Below are 2,697 nucleotides of genomic sequence, written 5' to 3'. Positions count from 1 at the left end.
GAGGCAGGAAGGTGGGGAGACAGGGAGAGAATTAGGAGAGGGAGCAGTGGAGCTACAGAAAGTCAAAGGAGGTAGGAGGAGGGGATGAGCCTTGTGTACAATGCCCCCATAGATGCCTTTGGCTCCGAACCATTTTCTTTAGTGTGCCCCTGGACCCCGGCCAGCCTCGCAGACATTTCTCTGCTGGTTGGTAGGGAGTAGGCTCCTGAGGAGAAAGTTCTTTGATTTCTCCTGAGGGGCCTCACTTTCATCTGGGAACCTTGAAGGAGGCTGGAACAGGAAGCAGGTTTTGGATTCTCAGTGAATGGAAAGTGGTTCGGGGCTTTTCTCAGTATTTTTGAGATGTTCTCACATAAAACAAAGGCTCAAAAGTAACAGACAGTTGAGAGCTGGGAGGTAGGAATGGGGGAGGTTGTCATCTGACTCAGGAGCAGTGAGACTTAGATGAAATAACATGGGCCCGGGTAGCCGGATGCCTTTGGCCACTTACTCAACCTCTCTGGACCTCAGTTTTCATATCTGACAAATGGGGATGATGATTTCGCACGGCGTCGATGCAAGAATTCAGGAATGACAGGTATGATAGCATATCCAAAACTACCTGGCATATGGTACCTGGCACATTGTAGATGCTCAATAAGTCGTTCTTTTTATCCTGATGTTGTTAGCATCTTCTCAAGTTTGTACTTATCTATCCAATCCACTATCTAAGTATCTATCATCTGTCATTAATCTATCATACTTATCAGCTGTAGCTCTACCATCTACCTACCTATCAGCTATCTACCTACCTGCCTGTCATCCATCCATCCTGTATTTAATCTTCCCAGGCTCATTGTCAGTGTATTGTACTTCTATGTAGGCATCAGTCAATATGTTAATAGGCTGATTATACCTGGGGGCTGGGGCAAGCCAGACCTTAAAGCTGATAAAGTAGGTAACATATGCGCTCTTATCCTCCAGCTTCAAACAATGCTTCGGTCTAGTGCCAGCTACTTCTTCGATCTCTTTCAGATCAGCTGAAGAAAGGCCTGGAGTGGGAGTTTTCAGGGAAGTCAGGTTCTTCTCCAGTGGTCTCAGGCAGCCTTACCCCTTGGCTCTGAAACCCTAGCAGCCTCTGCTCCATCCAGACCACCTCGTTTCCAAGTGTGACCTCTAGTCTCAGGGCTCCTGAGGTCAGTGGTAGTTCAGGATGTTCAGTTATGCAGATATACTGCCCACAGGTTACTCATTCTGGTGTCTTTTTCCTATGCCACATGGCTACCCACCCTCTAGAGCATCCCTGAAAGACAAAGTCCAGAGGGGGTGAGTATTCCTCGCCCATGCCTTGATCGCTATGCATACAGGATACTAATAAGTCATGATAATGCCGTACGTTTATATAGTGTCTTGCAGTTTTCAGAGCCTTTCAATGTGCCTGTGCCTTATCTTAGTTGAGCCACGTTATAATCCTTTGAAGCCATAGGGTTTATTCCTTTATTCTCATTTTGCAGACGAGGGAGCAGTGCCCAGAGTCACATGCAACTAAGCTATAGAGCCAGCATGAACTGGGATCCAGGCCTTAGGATCCTGAGTCGGATGCTTACCTCACATGCACATTCAATGTAGCGGGGTTTGGTGGTGTTAAAAAAAGCACAGAATTCAAGTGAATCAGGCGACCGTGATAGCCTTTGGACTTTCCTCTGGCCTGGGAGGCCACGGTGGGGCAAGGCCACCTAGCACCTATGCTTCAGAGCAAATGCTGCCTGACAGACTGGGTACCCCACAACATGCAGTCCTAGCTGGAAATGAAAGTAATTTTGTCCTGGTTATTTCTGAATGGGTAAGAGAACAGGAGACAAACTAAAAGCCACAAAGAAAGTTATAAAAAGTTTATGAAGAGAAATCTTGAGAAAGGAAATTTTATGTGTGGCCACACTGCATATGATGGGAACGAATTTAACGAACTGAATTTAAATATCAGAAGTAAGCTGATGCAAAATTAGTGTTTGATTCTCTGTTAAAAGTCAGAGTTTTCCTGTACTATTGGTCTGCTCCTGGTAAGATATCGTGAAAAGTTGTCTGTCTGCCTAGAAAGCAAAGATTCTGTGTTTTATCAAAATAATTTTATATGTTTTAGGTCGTGTTCATCAGGTCTTTGATTACTTAAGAAAACTGCATTTTCTCAATAGTAACAGCTAACCTGTATTTGAAATGCCCTTGCTGACTTCCATGCAAAGCAGCAGCAATACAACTGTAAAGATTATGGCGCATGTGGCTGAAGTCCATTCTTCTTCTGCAAAAATGACCCCTGGGTGCCAGAGTTTTGCCAGCTTTTGTGGAAGCAATGAGAAGGAGATACTGAGAGAGACGTCCCTCGGCCTTAGCATCGAAGCAGACTTCTACCTTCCTCCAGTGGGACTCAGTCCTGGGGTGCAGCCTTGCTGGAACGAGCCAGCAAAACAAGTAAACACAGTCACCGGCAGGCATGGGAAGGGCGGTGGCAGAATCAGACACTCTCTCCTGTTGGCCAGTGGGAAAGGCTTTGCTTTATGGAAGCACTGGCTTTCATCCTACGAGCATCTCAGAGCAGATATCTAAAGCAAAAGGCAACTAACTGCCCTGGGTAGACGTGGAGCAGCATGTTGTGTACAATTCAGTCTGAAGGAAGGAAGGGAATTAACATCAATCGAGGAACTATTGTATATCAGGATCTGC

This window comes from Pteropus vampyrus, unplaced genomic scaffold (genome assembly GCF_000151845.1).
Source record: "Pteropus vampyrus isolate Shadow unplaced genomic scaffold, Pvam_2.0 Scaffold179, whole genome shotgun sequence".
NCBI lineage: Eukaryota > Metazoa > Chordata > Mammalia > Chiroptera > Pteropodidae > Pteropus > Pteropus vampyrus.
This window is presented reverse-complemented; position numbering follows the sequence as displayed.